The sequence below is a fragment of the Schistocerca serialis genome, chromosome 3 (genome assembly GCF_023864345.2).
Source record: "Schistocerca serialis cubense isolate TAMUIC-IGC-003099 chromosome 3, iqSchSeri2.2, whole genome shotgun sequence".
NCBI lineage: Eukaryota > Metazoa > Arthropoda > Insecta > Orthoptera > Acrididae > Schistocerca > Schistocerca serialis.
Genome location: NC_064640.1, coordinates 232,102,260 through 232,123,792, shown reverse-complemented (window position 1 = coordinate 232,123,792; position 21,533 = coordinate 232,102,260). Strand labels below are relative to the sequence as shown.

Sequence of the window (21,533 nt, the reverse complement as noted above, 5' to 3'; positions counted from 1 at the left end):
TCGGAAGGACGACGCTTCAATCCCGCGTCAGGCCATCCTGATTTAGGTTTTCCGTGATATCCCTAAATCACTCCAGGCAAATGCCGGGATGGTTCCTCTGAAAGGGCACGGCCGACTTCCTTCCCCATCCTTCCCTAATCCGATGAGACCGATGACCACGCTGTCTGGTCTCCTTCCCCAAAACCAACCAACCAACCAAGCAACCAATGTGGTGGCTTAAACCATTTTAACCCTTATCTGTGAAGATAGTCAATGACTGAAACCGGTTTATATTTGGGTTTAAAATAAAAGCAGCTGATGGTCAAAGATGCATTTTATACATAACTTGACTGCTGTTGATAGTCACCTTCCAAAAATAATACATGGATCTTTCATTAAGTTTCCTTTATAATTGTTTGCTAATAATCGTACTGTGTCATGCCTAATGCAGTTCCCGAGATAGAAGTGGATGAGGTAAACATCTGAATTGAAGCAGTCGTAGAATAGAACTGGTATGTTTACAAACATGGGTTCTTATTCAAAATATTAAATACACCCTGTTGTTGTTGTTGTTGTTGTTGTTGTTGTTGTTGTGGTCTTCAGTCCTGAGACTGGTTTGATGCAGCTCTCCATGCTACTCTATCCTGTGCAAGCTTTTTCATCTCCCAGTACCTACTGCAACCTACATCCTTCTGAATCTGCTTAGTGTATTCATCTCTTGGTCTCCCTCTACGATTTTTACCCTCCACGCTGCCCTCCAATACTAAATTGGTGATCCCTTGATGCCTCAGAACATGTCCTACCAACCAATCCCTTCTTCTGGTCAAGTTGTGCCACAAACTTCTCTTCTCCCCAATCCTATTCAATACTTCCTCATTAGTTATGTGATCTACCCATCTAATCTTCAGCATTCTTCTGTAGCACCACATTTCGAAAGCTTCTATTCTCTTCTTGTCCAAACTATTTATCGTCCATGTTTCACTTCCATACATGGCTACACTCCATACGAATACTTTCAGAAATGACTTCCTGACACTTAAATCAATACTGGATGTTAACAAATTTCTCTTCTTCAGAAACGCTTTCCTTGCCATTGCCAGCCTACATTTTATATCCTCTCTACTTCGACCATCATCAGTTATTTTGCTCCCTTAATAGCAAAACTCCTTTACTACTTTAAGTGCCTCATTTCCTAATCTAATTCCCTCAGCATCACCCGACTTAGACTACATTCCATTATCCTTGTTTTGCTTTTGTTGATGTTCATCTTATATCCTCCTTTCAAGACACTGTCCATTCCATTCAACTGCTCTTTCAAGTCCTTTGCTGTCTCTGACAGAATTACAATGTCATCGGCGAACCTCAAAGTTTTTATTTCTTCTCCATGAATTTTAATACCTACTCCGAATTTTTCTTTTGTTTCCTTTACTGCTTGCTCAATATACAGATTGAACAACATCGGGGAGAGGCTACAACCCTGTCTTACTCCCTTCCCAACCACTGCTTCCCTTTCATGTCCCTCGACTCTTATAACTGCCATCTGGTTTCTGTATAAATTGTAAATAGCCTTTCGCTCCCTGTATTTTACCCCTGCCACCTTTAGAATTTGAAAGAGAGTATTCCAGTCAACATTGTCAAAAGCTTTCTCTAAGTCTACAAATGCTAGAAACGTAGGTTTGCCTTTCCTTAATCTTTCTTCTAAGATAAGTCGTAAGGTCAGTATTGCCTCACGTGTTCCAGTGTTTCTACGGAATCCAAACTGATCTTCCCCGAGGTTGGCTTCTACTAGCATTTCCATTCGTCTGTAAAGAATTCGTGTTAGTATTTTGCAGCTGTGACTTATTAAGCTGATAGTTCGGTAATTTTCACATCTGTCAACACCTGCTTTCTTTGGGATTGTAATTATTATATTCTTCTTGAAGTCTGAGGGTATTTCGCCTGTTTCATACATCTTGCTCACCAGATGGTAGAGTTTTGTCAGGACTGGCTCTCCCACGGCCGTCAGTAGTTCCAATGGAATATTGTCTACTCCGGGGGCCTTGTTTCGACTCGGGTCTTTCAGTGCTCTGTCAAACTCTTCACGCAGTATCGTATCTCCCATTTCATCTTCATCTACATCCTCTTCCATTTCCATAATATTGTCCTCAAGTACATCGCCCTTGTATAGACCCTCTATATACTCCTTCCACCTTTCTGCTTTCCCTTCTTTGCTTAGAACTGGGTTTCCATCTGAGCTCTTGATATTCATACAAGTGGTTCTCTTATTTCCAAAGGTCTATTTAATTTTCCTGTAGGCGGTATCTATCTTACCCCTAGTGAGATAGGCCTCTACATCCTTACATTTGTCCTCTAGCCATCCCTGCTTAGCCATTTTGCACTTCCTGTCGATCTCATTTTTGAGACGTTTGTATTCCTTTTTGCCTGTTTCACTTACTGCATTTTTATATTTTCTCCTTTCATCAATTAAATTCAATATTTCTTCTGTTACCCAAGGATTTCTACTAGCCCTCATCTTTTTACCTACTTGATCCTCTGCTGCCTTCACTACTTCATCCCTCAAAGCTACCCATTCTTCTTCTACTGTATTTATTTCCCCCATTCCTGTCAATTGCTCCCTTATGCTCTCCCTGAACGTCTGTACAACCTCTGGTTCTTTTAGTTTATCCAGGTCCCATCTCCTTAAATTCCCACCTTTTTGCAGTTTCTTCAGTTTTAATCTACAGTTCATAACCAATAGATTGTGGTCAGAGTCCACATCTGCCCCTGGAAATGTCTTACAATTTAAAACCTGGTTCCTAAATCTCTGTCTTACCATTATATAATCTATCTGATACCTTTTAGTATCTCCAGGGTTCTTCCATGTATACAACCTTCTTTCATGATTCTTAAACCAAGTGTTAGTTATGATTATGTTGTGCTCTGTGCAAAATTCTACCAGGCGGCTTCCTCTTTCATTTCTGTCCCTCAATCCATATTCACCTACTATGTTTCCTTCTCTCCCTTTTCCTACACTCGAATTCCAGTCACCCATGACTATTAAATTTTCGTCTCCCTTCACAATCTGAATAATTTCTTTTATTTCATCATACATTTCGTCAATTTCTTCGTCATCTGCAGAGCTAGTTGGCATATAAACTTGTACTACTGTAGTAGGTGTGGGCTTCGTATCTATCTTGGCCACAATAATGCGTTCACTATGCTGTTTGTAGTAGCTTACCCGCATTCCTATTTTCCTATTCATTATTAAACCTACTCCTGCATTACCCCTATTTGATTTTGTGTTTATAACCCTGTAGTCACCTGACCAGAAGTCTTTTCCTCCTGCCACCGAACTTCACTAATTCCCACTATATCTAACTTCAACCTATCCATTTCCCTTTTTAAATTTTCTAACCTACCTGCCCGATTAAGGGATCTGACATTCCACGCTCCGATCCGTAGAACGCCAGTTTTCTTTCTCCTGATAACGACATCCTCTTGAGTAGTCCCCGCCCGGAGATCCGAATGGGGGACTATTTTACCTCCGGAATATTTTACCCAAGAGGACACCATCATCATTTGATCATACAGTAAAGCTGCATGCCCTCGGGAAAAATTACGGCTGTAGTTTCCCCTTGCTTTCAGCCGTTCGCAGTACCAGCACAGCAAGGCCGTTTTGGTTATTGTTACAAGGCCAGATCAGTCAATCATCCAGACTGTTGCCCTTGCAACTACTGAAAAGGCTGCTGCCCCTCTTCAGGAACCACATGTTTGTCTGGCCTCTCAACAGATACCCCTCCGTTGTGGTTGCACCTACGGTACGGCTATCTGTATCGCTGAGGCACGCAAGCCTCCCCACCAACGGCAAGGTCCATGGTTCATGGGGGGGGATACACCCTGTATAAAAAGTAAAATAGTGTTGTGAAAATCTGTCCCTTTACCATATCATATCCCACTGTGCATAACAGTTGCCTTATGTTGCATGTTGTGACGATTTTACAGATTACACTAATAGAAATTCTTCTGTGGAGAAACTTATTCAATTTTTTTTCCTAATATTACTTTGCTGTCTGTCAGACATTTTATATTACTGGGTAAGTGATCAAAAATTTTAGTTTCAACATTGTGTACCCTTTTTTTTTTTGCTAAAGACAAACTTAATGTTTTATACTACACACACACACACACACACACACACACACACACACACACACACACACACACACACAGCTCAGCAGCCACACTGTGTGTGCTTTGTGCTTCTGTTGATGTGTGTATGTTTTCTAATTCAAAAGACCTGCTGAAAGCTTAAATGGATAGATTCAGTGTCTGTTGGCAATTCAACTTCACCTGTATATGGCAAGTAGTAATCTACCCTTTTCATAATGTATTTGTTATTCTATCCTAGACTTTCCATTGTTTCTTAAAGATGAGTTATCTAAGAACATTATTCTATATGACATTATTGATTGAATGGGCCTAATCCAAAACGTCAACTTACTGGTTTCTCTTCCCATTTTTTGATATGGATACCTAAGAATTTTGAAGTTTTTACCCTGTTTATTATTTCCTTACCGTTGGTGTAATACATCTAGATGAACTGAAAAGATTGTGCTGGGTCATTTTAAAACTGAGGGTGAGATCATTCGCAGGAAACCAGTCACTGATACTTTTGAGAATATTGTTTACCTTTTCTCTTGTTTCTTTACACATACTTGGATTGATTACAATAGTAGTGTCATCGGCAGAAAAAACTAATTCTGCTAATTAGTGTTGCAGATAGTCATATATAAAAGTACATTGCATTATCCTAGCTTTCAGAAATATTAGTGGAATAGATTGGGAGAAGGTTGAAAGGGAAGGGCAAGTAACTGTTGCCAACAGGTGGGCTGCTCTCATCCTGGGGTTTGAGTGACCAACCCTTCCTAAATATTTTGGAGATGGAGTATAGCTGTTGCATAAGTCACAGCTACAGTTAAACTTTACTTCTACACAATTTGAGACATTTACCTCATCATTCAGTTTACACTGCATTGTTTTATGTTGTTGTGGAAGCTACTCATCTGACCCCGATACATTTCTATCCATAACCACACAATATCTTGAAAACTAGAATGGACTGGTGATTTTCATAGTAGTTTCTGTGATTGAGTCCACCTTGATGCGGAACAACTGATATTTTATGGGTATTGCTCCACTCTGGTTAAGATAAATAAATAAATAACGATACAAGAGGAAAACATAAGTTACATATACGATTATGGAACACTTTCATGATTGCAGAATGAGATTTTCACTCTGCGGCAGAGTGTGCGCTGATATGAAACTTCCTGGCAGATTAAAACTGTGTGCCCGACCGAGACTCGAACTCGGGACCTTTGCTTTTCGCGGGCAAGTGCTCTACCATCTGAGCTACCGAAGCACGACTCACGCCCGGTCCTCACAGCTTTACTTCTGCCAGTATCTCGTCTCCTACCTTCCAAACTTTACAGAAGCTCTCCTGCGAACCTTGCAGAACTAGCACTCCTGAAAGAAAGGATACTGTGGAGACATGGCTTAGCCACAGCCTGGGGGATGTTTCCAGAATGAGATTTTCACTCTGCAGCGGAGTGTGCGCTGATATGAAACTGGCAGAAGTAAAGCTGTGAGGACCGGGTGTGAGTCGTGCTTCAGTAGCTCAGATGGTAGAGCACTTACCCGCAAAAGGCAAAGGTCCCGAGTTCGAGTCTCGGTCGGGCACACTGTTTTAATCTGCCAGGAAGTTTCACTTTCATGATTCATCAAAAAACAGGTTTTGCCTGCTGTTTCAAATAAAATGGCGTGCAATTAACTTTAAGAAGGAACAGAAGATAATAAATCATTTCATGTGATGGAATTCCCTTTGTGATTTTGACCATGCAAATTCTTGATGGTGTCAATCTGCAGATTATAGAGTATAAAAAAGCTTTTTACACACTATGTTTCATGTTTGTTTGGAAGACAATATATTGCATGAGGCAAATATTTCACTTGTTTTGTGATCAATGTAGGGATAAATGATGCTCTTGCTATAAATATATTTAGTGAAATATTGACCTCCAGCTCCTGCATTCTACACTGCTGCTGAAAACCACTACACAGTGTATTAGAAACCTTTTCACTCAAATTGAAATGGGTGATAGTGGATCTACAACTGATAACACTAAGATACAGAAAAAATTGTGAGAAATGCATATTTATTGTGTTATGAACATCCACAATGTAACCACATAATAACAACAAAGCTCATAATAATAGTTCAGAATGATTACCGCCAGTCTCAGTGCAAGCTTGTCAATGGCGCATGAAGTCCTGCTGCATTCTCTCAAAGATCCCTGGTGTCCATTCTACCAGGAGGCAGGCAACTTGGACGTTAGCAAGCAGATTTTCATCCATTTCTACAGGGTTTTCATACAGCCAACATCTTGACATAGTCCCAGAGGAAAAAGTATAGAGGTGTTAGATGTGATGATTGTGCTGGCCATGGGACAGGACCTCCCCTTCCAGTCCAGCGATGAGGGTACAGTTTGAAATTTCCTGGCAAATTAAAACTGTGTGCGGGACCGAGCACGGGTCGTGAGTCGTGCGTGGGTAGCTCAGTTGTTCGAGCAATTGCCCACAAAAGGCAAAAGTCCTGAGTTCGAGTCTCAGTCCGGCACACAGTTTTAATTTGCCAGGAAATTTCATATCAGCACGCACTTTGCTGCAGAGTGAAAATCTCATCCAAGGTACATGTTGTTTGGGTGCTCACAGATGTTAACATCAAAGTGGACTGGTGCACCATCTTGTTAAAGCCACATCCTTTCATTGACAAAAAGTTGTATAGTCTCCAAGAACTCTGACAGTACATCTTGTAGGAACACCAGCTAAAATGGGCCAGTGGAATTAAGAGGCAGAAAATAAGGTCCTGTTAGGTGCTCTTGGACAATGCGCGCCCATACATTGACAGAGTATTGTTGCTGGTGGCCACCAATGTGGATGGCATGGGGATTGTCCTCATTCCAGATATGACTGTTGTAGCTGTTGAAAACACCATCTTGGGTGAATGAGGCCTCTTCGTACTAAAAACAGTACGAAATTCAGCACTGCAGTGGATAGTCCATTGACAGGAGTGAATGGGGTGGTCAAAATCCATTGGTCCCAGTGGTTGCACTCACTCTTTATTATAGTGGTGTTATACCTGTTCCACCAGTACTCTCCTTACTGTATCCTTCAAATCATACATTTCACGGGTAAGTTGATGGCTCCTTATTGCTGGGTGGTCAACCACATGATCCAATGCCAGTCTGGTGTTCGGACATGTCCTTTGTGGGAATCTTATCCAGCTCTCTATGGTGTGAATGACCCCCCTCTCTCGTAAGATCCAGGGAGATACACTTCTTCCAGTTAGGATGACACATTGGGGAAAGTGTTCTATGTACATTCTTGCTACTTTGTGGGCACCACATCCTGCCCCAAGGTACATTAAATGCATGTCTGCCAAGTCTCACGATGAGTAATGTTCCATCTTTAACTATGTGTCATGCACAGCGCCCCCCCCCCCCCCCCCCCACACACACACACGCGTGCGCACACGCGCTCGCGCACACACACCTCCGTGGGTGCATCACTAGGTGTCTGACATGATGGGCAACTGGCACCAGCAATAGTGGCGTGCACGTGGCACAAGTTAACATGTTGATGGAATGCATGCAATTGTCGCATGACATACATGCTGCGCGCTAAGGTGTGTACAGTATGCCTGCTGTGATCAGTGGTGTATAATGTTTATCGCTTGCTGCCTGACCTAGCAAGGTGGCACAGTGGTTAGCAAATGCTGGAATGGTTCCTCTGAAAGGGCATGGCCGAATTCCTTCCATATGCTTTCCTAATCTGCTGGGAGCGATGACCTCACTTTCTGGTGCCCTCCTGCAAATCAACCAACCAACCTTTAGTGATGATCCTCCTGTGATGTACAAACAAACTCCCTGCGTGTTCCAGTGTACAACAGACACCTGGGGTCTTAGTGAGATTGTGGCAGAACTGCATGCACCATTAAAGTGATGGTAGTTGTGATAGTTGTCATATTAGATGGCACCTTCTTGCAGGTGTAATCTTACTAGTTTGTTGAGATGAAAGTTTGGTTGTCTCTGTGACAGTTTTTGTATTCAATTTGCATTGTTCTTGATTTAAAATTCCATTTTGTTGGAAACATGAGACTTCCCTACTCACTCTATCGTGTAGTGTCATAGTTCATATGGAAGAGGTGGGTAAGGGGAAGCTAGAAATCTTACTGGTGCCAGCAAAGGGGGAGGGGGGAGAGGAGGGGAACTGTTGTTGGTGTTACGTTTATGAGCACAACTCCTAAAATAACAAGCATGTCTAAAACGCTTTTTAAGAAGTGTCTGTACACCTAAAGAATTACTGTTTGTGAGAGATGCACCATTGTAACTCTGAGAAATAAAGTTACATAAAATATCCACATCAGCTGGCTAAAACCTCATAAGAACAAGAGAGGGTGAAAATCTTCCAGTTGATTTGCACTTGGGCAAAATATAGCTTATAAATATAATAAATAATAAATTTGGATTAGTACCAGCAAGAATATGCAATGGCAGCATTCACATGGACAGGAACAAAATCTACATCTGGGGGGCTTGCTGTTTCACCAGCTGGGATGATGCCATATGAATGGATTATAGATGTTCGTGTAGATAAGTTTGATTGATTGCATGGTACCATTTTCCTCCTAAAGTCAGAGATACATACAATTAAACAACTGTTACGTTGTATTAAAAGGACACTGATGACACTAGGAAACTGTTCTGTGCATCCAGCAGAAACTGGTGTGTCTTAAGTTTCAAAGTTACTATTGAATGTCTTACTAGCATCTGCTGAAGTGTCCAGAGCATATTTATTTGATGGGTAATGGGTGCTGTGAAGAGTCTTTTATATTTGGGGATGCATAAAGGCAGTAATTTACTTTCCATTATGTGTCCTATCAGTGTGGCTTTTCTCCAGTTACAAAGTGGGATGATCCTTTGCAGGAGGATTGGACACACAGTTTGGAGGTATATGCTCAAATTCCAATCAAACTGACCTGTTGTAGGATGTCTGTGTTTTTTCTTGCCAGTAAAGGTTAATTCTGGGACTATGGGTCAGAAAGTGAGCTCTATGGTTAGTAGTGTGGCCCAGGCTCTTTTTAAATTTGAGAAAGTATGGCACAAGAAATCTTGTGCACCAGATTTTATTTTAAATGAGCTATTTATGAATTCTTAGATGAGCACTAAAATTTGACAGTTATTTACATTCATAAGTGTAAACAGAGACAAACTAATCGCCACTCAGTATTTTCCCCTGGTAGTGGCATTGTGATTAGACTTCCAGATGTGTACAGTCTTAAGGAGCAGATGAAGTGCAATTGATGGAATAATGCTCTCACTTCCTCTGATGCCCTAAGTGTGATATAGGCCATTCAGCAAATGTACCCAGTAAACAAAGCAGTTCAAAACATACAAGACACCTTTCACTTAGTACAATAGCAAGGGAAGGAAGTATCATTCTTCTGGGTGTCAAACCATGCAGGAATCCATGGAAATGAGCAAGCTAACAGGGCAGCAAGGGGTGATTGCAACCAAATTAGTGTACTATCCCATGCTGCCCCCCTTGGCTGTTGCTACTTGTTTAGGAGAAGAGTTAGCTGTCAGTGGGAGATGAGTGGCTGGCAGTACAAAGTAAAAAATTAAGGCTGCTGAAGCCAACAATTTTCCATGATGGGTATCATTGCAGTCACAGGTAGAAATTAGTGGCTTTAACATGTCAGAGAAAAGGGCACTGTACTCTAACACAAAGGCAACTCCTCCAGCAGGATGACCCACCAAGGTACATAGCTAGTTGTGTACCAGTGCTGGTGTGCCACATTTTCCTTGATTACATTTAATATTCTGACAAAAGGGCAGCAGTTTGTCTTGATAATGATTTGTCCACTGTTTTAAATACAATGAGATGAGTGTGGAAAAGGGTTTAAAGTCTTTTGTGTTCTGCAGATTCTGTACAAAGTACTGAGTAGATTATTTTGATGTATCTTAGTGACTGATTCACCCTTTTAGAGTGAGTGTTGAAACAAGCTACAATTATTTTATAATAGTTTTACAACTTTGACTGTGTGTCCATTTCGTGCTGCGCTGTCCATGTGTATGATCAGGCTAATCTCAGGAACTCCGTTCACAGGTCTCAGGAAGTCTCAATAGTACCAACTGACCACTGTGTCATCCTCAGCTGATAGGTGTCACTGGATGTGGATATGGAGAGCATTTTGTTAGCACACTGCTCTCCCAGCCATTGTCGGGTTTTGTGACCAGAAATCTCAGGAATCACTGTAGGGATTTTGATCCAATTTTGACTGATGGGTAGACTGATTCACAAGGAAGGTCTGTGTGTATATTTTATAAATACTTTATGGAAACTGGCTGAATTATCATGATGTAAAGTCATCTGCCCTTGTCAAATCAATACCATTGCCACTTAGCAGTACAGCTGCCTTAACTCTTGAGAGCATTGAAGCCTGTAGCTGTAGTGTGTGCCCGGAAACTGAAAGGCCACCTGATCAGATTCCAGCTGGACAACCAGTTTTTAACTCTACCTTTTGACCTTGCATTCACCTCCGTATGATGTGGAGATTCACCAGAAATGAAACAGGATTTGGACTCCTTTCCATCGTAAGAGAACTGGTTAGGGACATTTAGGTCCTCAAAGTGACATCCAATTGAATGACTTGCACCAGTCCATTGAGCCACATGGAATTATTATTATTACCAGTATTATAAATTAATAATGTTTCAGAGTTACTATTGAATGTCTTACTTGCATCTGCTGAAGTGTCCATAGCATATTTATGATGGTTAATGGGTGCTGAGAAGTCTTCTATATTTGGGGCTTATGAAGACAGCAATTTAAAACTGTGCAGCTATAAATTAAAGCCCTTCTTCATCCTTCTTGGCCTGTACATGAAGGCTAATCTTGGGAATTAGTATAAGGATTTTGATACTAGCACCAGAGTGCCACTGGAGCCTGCAAGTTCTTAGAAGACACGAATGTTCTCTATGCAATAAGTATTTCATTGGTGTTTGCAGTGACATCTTTTAGCAACGATTGGAGCTGCAAGTTACCATGCCATCTGCAGCAGCCATGGTGGTGTGGTGCCTTTGATGCCCACACACTTGCATGTAAAGAAAATTACTGCTGTGCCCAGACGAGTCATTTGGGGTATCACTCCTAATAGTCATCAGATACATTTTCTCTGGTGTTTGAGGAGATATTTGCAGTTTTGTTTTTGTGATGTTTAGCTAGAGTCAGCCCAAACAAATCCTGTTCATGACATGGACAGATAGGGTCAGTTTGTTTCCCAGCACAAACTAAATTCTTTGAAGTGTAATTTTACATGCATGTTCAACAGAGCCATCTCAAATAAGTGTTGTGTGATATTTGTTTTATCGATCTGTACTAACAGAAGCTGAACAGTTCTGATGCATGGGTGGTAGCTGTCAGTGCTGGCCATGACAGCACACACAATGCAGTTTTCCTTAATTTCTTTGCTTTCATTTATGATGACATCTAAAGAATCCTCTACAACAGACTGTGCACTTTGCACAGTCTGAAAGGAGGCTGTGTGATGGCGTTGAGCACAATTTCATTGTATTACTTTGGTACTGTTACTATTTTTCTAGGACTAATTATGGTTAAGAATAATGTGGACAATTTTAATGGATAAATACAGGGTGTACATACCAGGTGAACCGGTATGAAATGAGCGTTTTTTTGTGAAAATGAAACACTAATTTTGAATTGAAAAGTAAAAACACTTTATTCAAAGTACTGACCATTGCTTTCTATAGATTTTGACCACCTTTCTGGCGATTTGTGGACACCACGCCAATAGAAATGTTCATCTTTTGAAGCAAACCAATAAGACACCCAATTTTCAACTTCTTTGTAGGAATCAGTGTTCCTCAGCCGATGCGTGTCCCATTGATGAAAGCAAATTGTAGTCTGAAGGGGCCAAGTCTAGTGAATACGGCAGGTGGGGTAGCAGCTCCCAGCCAAGTGTTTTGATTGCATCCTGAACCAGTTTTGCTTTGTGTGCAGGTGCATTGTCATGTAAAAAAAATTACTTTGCCATGTCTTCTGGCCCATTCTGGTCTTTTTTCGATCAATGCATAGTTCAAATTGATCATTTGTTGTCTGTAGCAATTGGTATTCACAGTTTCACTGGGTTTTAGAAGCTCATGATACACCACACCTTTCTGATCCCACCAAATGCAGAGCATTGTCTTCTTGCCGAATCGATCTGGTTTTGCAGTCGATGTTGATGGTTGTCCCGGACTAACCCGTGATTTTCCCCATTTAGGATTCTTAAAATAAATCCATTTTTCATCACCAGTAACAATTCGATGCAAAATTGATTTTCTTTCATGTCTTTGAAGCAAAATTTGATAAATGGTTTTTTAGTTTTCCATCTGTCTTTCATTCAACTCATGTGGCACCCATTTTCCACACTTTTGGATCTATCCCATAGCTTTCAAACGGTCAGAAATTGTTTGTTGTGTAACATTTAGCATTGCTGCCATTTACTTCTGACTCAAAGTAGCATCTTCATCCAATATTGCTTGCAATTTGGCGTCTTCGAACTTTTTTGGTGGTCTTCCACGTTCTTCATTTCTTACATCAAAATCATTATTTCTGAACTGTTGAAACCATCTTTTGCATGTTGCTTCTGACAACATGATCACCATATGCCTCGACAAGCATTCGATGCGACTCTGCAGCACTTTTTTTCAAATGAAAACAAAAAATTAATGCTTTCCGCAAATCATCACTTTCTGGTACAAAATTCGACACTGTTAACACAATGAAAACATATGATGTTGTTTGTTCCATGACTTGATGTACACTAAATATCTTTGACAGATGTCATACCAACCAAACAAAAATATTAAGGCTCGTTCACAACAAATGTTCCTTATTGACACGTTTGTATCTTAACGCTCATTTCATACCAGTACACCTGGTAAAGTCTGGCAACACTTTCAACTATTTATTGCACAAAAACCAAACATTGTAAAGATATCATACATATGTCATTTTGAAGAGAAACCCTGAATTTTTTTTTTTTTTTTTTTCTGTGTGTTGGAGTTCGACAAAAACAAGTGTGCTACAGCTGTTCAACAGAGTTTTAGAACAAAGTACAGTAAGAAGCCACCAAGAAGGAAGGCCATTTTCCACTGGAACAGTATTTTCCTTATGTAGAGGTCCAAAGATGTAACTGGTGTGTGGTTCAGTGGCTAAGTGTCAGATTACATATCCAAAAGTCCAGGGTTTAATCCACAGTTGGTTTTTTTCTGTCAGATATCAGTTCTTTCACATCTGGCAATGATTAGCTGTGTATACCACCACAGCGTAGTTTGTAATTTGCCAGTAGTCAGCACTATTTGCCAACGTGGCGAGTTCAGGTGCAGAGCAAGCTTTCTGTGTGTTGGAGTTCGACAAAAACAAGTGTGCTACAGCTGTTCAACGGATTTTTAGAACAAAGTACAGTAAGAAGCCACCAAGAAGGAAGGCCATTTTCCACTGGAACAACAAATTTGTTACAATGGGTTGCTTGTGCCCGGCAAGGAGAAGCGAACGTCCCAGTGTGAGTGAAGTGAATGTGGAGCGCATGTGAGACATGCTGGGATGGGTATGGCAAGAATTAGATTGCCATATTGACTTCTTCCAGGTCACACATGTTTTGCATACTGAATGTTATAAAAAAAAACTTTCGGAGCATTTTCTTCAAAATGCAATATGTATGACATCTGTACAATGTTTAGTTCTTTCCCTGACTTTATGTACACCCTGTACTTCTATGGCATGTATGGAGAAAGCTCACTTCTAAGATGATACATCCTTAATGTTCTGTTAGCTTTGCTCAGACATGGTTTGATAAACATGCATATAATCTTGAACAGTTCTACTGGCTCACCCTGTAACTTTACTTCATGGGGCATATTTGAATGATTATACAGGAGATAACCAAGTGTGTGGTTCCTCTCCCACCACCTCTACATACTATACTGCATGATAAATAATATGAAGTTCAACTGAAAGTTTCAAGTTTGCATTCTTTCTGTTTCAAATCACAGTTATTGAGAAACTGTTAATTATAATCATTCCAGTATTTTCCTTATGTAGAGGTCCACAGATGTAACTGGTGTGTGGTTCAGTGGCTAAGTGTCAGATTACATATCCAAAAGTCCAGGGTTTAATCCACAGTTGGTTTTTTTCTGTCAGATATCAGTTCTTTCACATCTGGCAATGATTAGCTGGTTTGAAAAATGTCAAGATTCACTGTGACTTGGAGTCTGCAATGAACTGTGGACTCTCATGTGACTAGGAAAGTCAGGTCAATGTTGGAGGAAGCAAAGGAATAACACCTCCATGTGGACCATGCTAAATAAAGCACTTCAGTGTTCGAAACAACGTTTGGGTTGAGGACAGCTTTACTATGTGAAAGTGTCAAAGTGACCTACTCTCCACATCTACATACATTCTCCGCAAGCTGCCATACAGTGTGAGGGTACCCTGTACCACTGCTTGACATTTCCTTTCCTGTTCCACTCACAAATAGAGCAAGGGAAAAACAGCTGTCTATATGCCATCATATGAGCCCTAATTTCTAATATCTTATCTTCGTGCTACTTACGCCCAATGTATGTTGGCGGCAGTAGAATCATTAAGCAGTCAGCTTCAAATGCTGGTTCTCTAAATTTTCTCATTAGTGTTTCTCAAAAAGGTCATCTTCCCACCAGGGATTCCCATTTGAGTTCCCAAAACATCTCCGTGAAACTTGTATGTTGTTCGTACCTACCAGTAACAAATCTAGCAGCCCGCCTTCAATGCAACGTGATACAAATCCCAGACACTTTAGCAGTACTCTATTAGGTCGCACCAGTGTCCTATATGTGGTCTCCTTTACAGGTGGACCAATCTTTCCTGAAATTCTGCCAATAAAGCAAAGCCGACCATTCGCCTTCCCTACCACAGTTCTCACATGCACGTTCCATCTCGTATTGCTTTACAATGCTAAGCCCATATATTTAAATGACTTGACACTGCCAAGCAGGACACTAATAATACTGTATCCAAATGTTACAGCTTTGATCTTCCTACCCATCTGCATTAACTAAAATTTTTCCACATTTAGGGCTAGCTGCCATTCATCACACCAACTGGAAATTTTGTCAGAGTCCTCCTATATCTTCCTGCAGTTACTAAACGTCACTACCTTATTGTACACCAAGGCATCAGAAAACAGCCGTACATTGCTGCCAACCCTGTCTGCTAAATAATCTATGTATATAGACAACATCAGCAGTTCTATTACACTTCCCTGAGGCACTCTTGATGAAACCCATATCTCTGGTGAACACATGCCACTGGCAAGGACAACATACTGGGTTCTATTACTTAAGAAGTCTTTGAGCCACTCGCATATCTGTGCACATCTTGTCATCATCTGACAACCTAACCAAAGCAAAAACTTGAGGGACTGAAGATAATACACACACACACACACACACACACACACACACACACACACACACCTTTCTCAGTATAGTAATAAAGAACCAGATGCCGGCCGCGGTGGCTGTGCGGTTCTAGGCGCTCCAGTCCGGAGCCACGCTGCTGCTACGGTCGCAGGTTCGAATCCTGCTTCGGGCATGGGTGTGTGTGATGTCCTTAGGTTAGTTAGGTTTAAGTAGTTCTAAGTTCTGGGGGACTGATGACCACAGCAGTTGAGTCCCATAGTACTCAGAGCCAACCATTTTTGAACCAGATGTATAACATAGAACTTTCATTAAAATGAAAGTACTTTACTACCTACCATTGTCTGGCACCGGTAAAGTAATGTCACTGTGTTATCGTAAGAATGACACATACATATTTCCTTTATGCATGCTGAGAGGGTCATCACATTATAAGCTCTATATCTGAATGACTTGGAGTTTATTTCACAGATATTTACTTATCATTCTATTTTCACAACTGTTGTAGGTATCCCTTCTACTTTGATGCACTTTTCACAACACTTCTGTAAGTCCTTGAATACATAGCACAATCCATTATTCTTCAGGTCCTTTAGATTCAAATGCTGCCTTGAACACTGTTGCAAACTTATCAAATAAATGCCCCTAAAAAGTGTTTTTCCAAGATTACCATTATGAGATGGATGTGGTACTGTGCATTGTGTCAAGTCTTCCTTCCTTCCTTCCTTCATTCATTCATTCATTCATTCATTCATTCATTCATTATATATAGGATGAAAACAGGGTGTGGGACATAGTGTGTTACTGCCAACCAAATTATATGGCATGTTGCTACCAACTAATACTATACGTAAAACATTCCACTATCAAACTATGATATGTAACTATCAAGAAAATATTGTAAAAACAACTTTGATCCCCCAATCCCCTCCAAACGTCCATGAATTTCATCTTTGACAGCCATAGTTAGTTTTACATTGTGTTGTGCAGATATAACTTTCCTCTGCCATGGACTACTACTTTTACAAGTATATTTGTACCCCACAACCCACCTTAAAGTTTGCAGCAGAGGGTACAAAGTGTGCTTTAATCATTTCCTTCCTTTCTATTCCATATGTAGATGGAATGGTTGATGGCCAGTTGTCAATACCCCTCTGTTTAAGATCTCATTTCTGTAACATTCCTGTAGTGGTCTTTATGCAAGTGTTAGAGAAGGAAATATGTTTATTGGTTGACATCAGAATGTGGTCTCTCAGAATTTTGAGACTAAGGCAGTCTGTGTTGCACAATAACATAGCACCTACTGTAGTTTATTGAGTATTAAAATTGTTTTCACACTGATTAAACAAACCTCTGATGGATTGAGTACATCTTATTTCAGTCTTCATCACCTACAGTAATGCAACTCGGTGAGGCTGATGAACAGCACCCAAGGATTGATTACTCCTTCATGAGTGAAATGCTGTTCTGTGAGATTCTTCCAGGAAATCTCCGTTTGGTATCTGGACTTCCCATGCCAAAATCAGTATGATAATTACACATTAAATTCATCCAGCATCTTATTGCTGATCACATTGTCAAGTGGTGTTACATTTTTTTCAAATTATCTGAGCAGTTAACAGCAAATATTTAACTCTGGGAACACGAATGTGAAGAATTTAGTAGTAGTAGTAGTAGTAGTAGTAGTAGTTAATTTGTCCAGAAACAATGTACACTGCATAGATTTTGTCAGAAAATACTACACACACACACACACACACACACACACACACACACACAAAAAAAATTTGCAAGGGTGCATAGAGCCCTGCACAATATCGCATTCAAAATTGCACATACAACTTTAATTAATTACAGAAATGTATGCAAAATTTGATATGTAGCATATGGATGACATTTACATGCAAATGTGATCTGAGTTATAACACTTTTATTTAAAATACTCATTCACATAAAAGCAAACCCTTGATTAGAGATACTGTTGACATACATTACATGAGAAGTTACTTGCTACAAGTTTATTGCAGGTATTCATTTACAATATGATAGCAATTGGTCATAAAAAATTTGAATACTGCTTCTTAAAATGAAGACAATTTTTTAATTTATTTTATTTGTGACAGAAATTTGATGTACAATTAAGTGCTCTGAATGTCGGTCTGTTTGGTTCTGTGCTAAAGTCTTGTTTAACTGTTTTGTATGGATGACATTGCACATTCTTGATGAAGATTTGAGTTAATTTTGAAACTGCCATAGTACCTTTTTTTTATATTAATTACACTGTTTGTATATATAGACATGGCATGGGTGAAATATTTAGCTGTTGAAATAATTGTTTGGAGGGTGTTAACCTTGAACTACTGGTAATTATTCTCATTTTTTGTATAGTGAAGATGGTTTTTCAGGTTTGTTCTATTGTGACCCCCAGAAAGTGAGGCCATAGGATATAGCAAAATGGATGTAAGCAAAGTAGACAATTCTGCTATATTGTCAACTACACACAGTACTAACTACTATGCAATGCAAGCAGAGCTTAGCTCATTAGTAAGACAGATGATGTTTGCTTCATTGATTTGTGTATAGGATCTTGTGGCTACATCAAATGTACAGTAAGATGTTGGAAACCATTTAACACATTGTTTCTATCATTATAATACATCCTTTATTACTTACATTTATAATACAGATTACCGGTATGTTATTTTTAGTATTCGTTCAGTTGTTACAATGCTACTATGCCTAATACTGATACATTATTGTTGGTAATGGTACATTATTATTTACCAAAAATATCTTTCAGGATACAGAATTGGTCAGTTAGATATGCCCTCACTGCAACTTGAATCCTGTAACATTATTGATTGACTATATGTTATTTGATAACTTTCTAAATATCTTTTTTGAAGATGCACATCTTCATTTTGGCAGAGCTCAGTTTTTGCACAGTTCATATGGAGACCCATTGTTTGTCTTTTATTGTGGATATGTGACCTCCATTGTTGAGGACGAGTGAGATTTTTGGTTGTCCACTGCTTCAGTAGAAGGATTTGCAGTTTTTTTTTAAGAGTAGTTTGCAAGATTTTGTGATTGTGATACCTCTGTTATTCATATGATTCTTTTTGTATTCTGAATAGCTTAATACTGTTTGGGAAAGCTCTCCAGAAAATGACTCCATACATAAGAAGTGACTGAGCATTTTCATAGTACATGGTCTTTACTGCAGCAGCTTTCAATGATCCTCATCATGTAGCAGGATGTGCTCATATTTTTTTTGTGAGGTTGTCAATATGAGTTCGCACCTGACATTATACTGGCTCCTGATCCCAAGAAACGCTGACAGGTCAGCTGTTTACAGCTTTGTTTGACAACTGGATATTTATAGTTTATGGGACATTTTCCATGACATTGAGGAAATAGTGTTACAGTTTTCCCGTCATTTGTGATCAGTTAGTTTCATGTGAACCATTCTGCTATGTTATCCATTGTCTTTGTTTTTGTATAGTAAGGTCTCTATCTTTGCACTGATGAGAAAGCTTGTAGCATCAGCAAACTGATCAATATTTTGACAATATATGTTTGTTTGCAGGCCATTTGCACATAAGAGGAACAGCACTGCTCCCAGTACTTATCCTTGGAACATCGCGTTTCATATCTTGGTAAGCTGAGTAACGGTTTGTAATTTTGATGCATGCAATATGTTGTATTTCCATGTTTGTTAATGTCTGCAAAGGTGTGTCTTTGATGCCTAGTTGATTTTTATTTTCGTAGTAATGCCTCATGATCTATAATACTGAATGCTTTTAACAAACCCAGGCATACACCAATAATACAAGGTTATTCTAAATGATGGACCCATTTTCAAAAGTTCGTATTTACTCAAGTACAAATCCAAAATGAACACGCCTTATACAAATGAAAAGAGGAAGTGTCAAAGTTTTTTTTCCATAATGTTTTATGTCAATTTAATAAATGTAATAATTAATAAATATTTGCAATTAATTAGTTTTTAATAATTATTTAATAATTAGAAATGTGATACATGTTATAAATGTTCAATGTGGCCTCCGTTGGCTGCACGGTGAACATAGACGCTGTAGTCGAACTTGTCCCACACATGTGAAAGCGTATCTGCTGTTACTGAATGTGCGGCAGCAGTGGTCCAGTTCCACAGATCATTCAGAGTGGTTGGTAAGTAGCTTCCTTCACATAACCCCACAAGAGATAGTTGCAGGGTGTGAGATCAGGAGATCTCGGTGCCCAGAAGTGCAGACCCATGTTCCTAAGTCCCCTGTAACCGATAGAGCACTGAGGAAGGGAGCCATTCAAAGCCTCATACAACAATGTGCCAATGGGGCACAGCTCCATCCTGTTGGAAAATGAAGTCATGGGAATCTTTCATAACTTGAGGAAACAGCCATTGTTCCAACATGTCCAGGTATGTGATACCCATTACAGTTCTTTCTATAAAGGAAAATGGTCTATAAAACTTTGTATGGGATACAGCACAGCTCTTCAATAAGTCTCTTTGTGTTGCAATGGTGAATGTGGATTTTACAAACCCCATATATGAACATTGTGTCTGCTGACTTCTCGACTAAGGCGGAACGTCGCTTCATCACTAAAAATTACACACTGTAGAAATGCTTCATTCTCAATCTTTGATAGCACATAACCACAAAATGCAAGACGCTTCCCATTGTAATTGGTTTTGAGATCCTGCACAAGTTGTAATCAGTAGGGCCTGTACAGCAAACGCCATCTCAGAACTTTCCATACAGTTCGTTGGAGTATTCAAAATTCTTGTCTGGCTTTATTGGTAGACTTACTTGGACTGCGCACAAAACTTTCTTCACTCCATCGGACAACATCGTCTGACACACACAGTCAACCTGTGCTTCTTCCTTTGCATATGCTCCTGGTTTGTTTAAATTGCTTAAACCAATGGCTAATGCTTTTGCCAGTTGGTGGTTGAACACCAAATTTAGTACCCCTGCCGCCACCAGACAGACAGATCCCCAGGATGGGGATTCTGCACAGCTAATTGGCGTTTACATATGTCTGTTGTGCACTTGGGCACCTCTCTCTGAAGCATTGATGCGGCTGTGCAAGACATTGACACTCTGCTGGCGCTGCTATCCCCCTATCAACAGATTCCCCTCATTGTTGATCAGTACTGTGGTCAACCAAGGATGTAGCAGTCACTGTCCAGGACGCAACGATCTAAAAGATACCCTTCAAAGACCAACCTTATCACTTATAAGCGTCTCCATGCTAAGACCCACTATCTTTTTAAGCAGAGTAAAAAAGAATGCTGGGAGTGCTATGTTTCCTCCTTTGGTACATACCCTTCTTCCTCGCAGGTTTGGTCCTAGCAACATAGCCTTCTGGGCTGCCAGTGACAATCAACTGTCCAGTGTCTTATCCTACTGGGTGCTCTGTGTACTGATTCGTCAGTCCGTGCAGAACACCTTGCGACACACTTTGCGATAACATTGCTTTCTCTGACGGAAATGACAAGTTGAAGAACCCCCCCCTCTGATTCAACCCCCACCAAGCTGAAGCCTATAATGAACCCTTCACTGAACTGAAATTTGTGCAGGCTCTTATCTCTTCACATGACACGGCCCCAGGCCCGGATTCCATCCACAACCAGATGATCCGTCACTTGGACCTTACCTAGAAGCAACATCTACTCAGTCTTCAACCACATTTGGCTCACAGGTGCCTTCCCCCTTGCAGTGGTGAGGCAGCATAGTTATCTCCTTCCTTACTCCCAGGAAGAACCCAACACCTCTCAACAGCTTCTGACCTATTAACCTGACATACTTTGTAAACTGCTTGAGAGGGTGGTCAGTTTACAATTATGTTGGGTACTTGAATCTCGGGACATTTTGTCCCTGTATCAGTGTTGGTTCCGGGAAGGATGATCTCCAACTGACCATTTACTCAAATTGGAAACAGCAATCTGACAGGCTTTTACTAACTACAGACACC

The 21,533-nt window shown here is 40.2% G+C and overlaps 1 long non-coding RNA gene across 1 annotated transcript in view; it reads left to right on the top strand.

The window, feature by feature from the left end:
• Window positions 1–21,533, top strand: part of LOC126469969 (uncharacterized) — a 46,752-nt gene that overhangs the window by 6,355 nt on the left and 18,864 nt on the right. The window contains exon 2 of the long non-coding RNA XR_007586101.1: window positions 19,126–19,195. This is a non-coding gene — a long non-coding RNA (uncharacterized LOC126469969). The remainder of the gene's footprint in view (window positions 1–19,125; window positions 19,196–21,533) is intronic.